This window comes from Penaeus monodon, chromosome 28 (assembly GCF_015228065.2).
Source record: "Penaeus monodon isolate SGIC_2016 chromosome 28, NSTDA_Pmon_1, whole genome shotgun sequence".
In the NCBI taxonomy this organism is placed as follows: Eukaryota; Metazoa; Arthropoda; class Malacostraca; order Decapoda; family Penaeidae; genus Penaeus; species Penaeus monodon.
The window spans coordinates 33,246,860-33,247,086 of NC_051413.1; positions in this window are offsets into that span (position 1 = coordinate 33,246,860).

Consider the following 227-nt stretch of genomic DNA (forward strand, 5'->3'; position numbering starts at 1 on the left):
AAGAATAGTTTCCAAACATAGCGAGTTTATAACTGATTTTAACCTCAGTAATTTTTAGTTTTAGATAATTTATTTTTTTGACAAGAACACCAAGAACAGAGTTTAAAAAAATTGACAGAAAATAAAACATGGGTTCACCTTTCTATCCATAAAAAGGTATGATAAAATTTCGATTTTTTTTTTCTCCAGCCACAAGACTTTTCCTATAAACACATCGCCGGGGGACA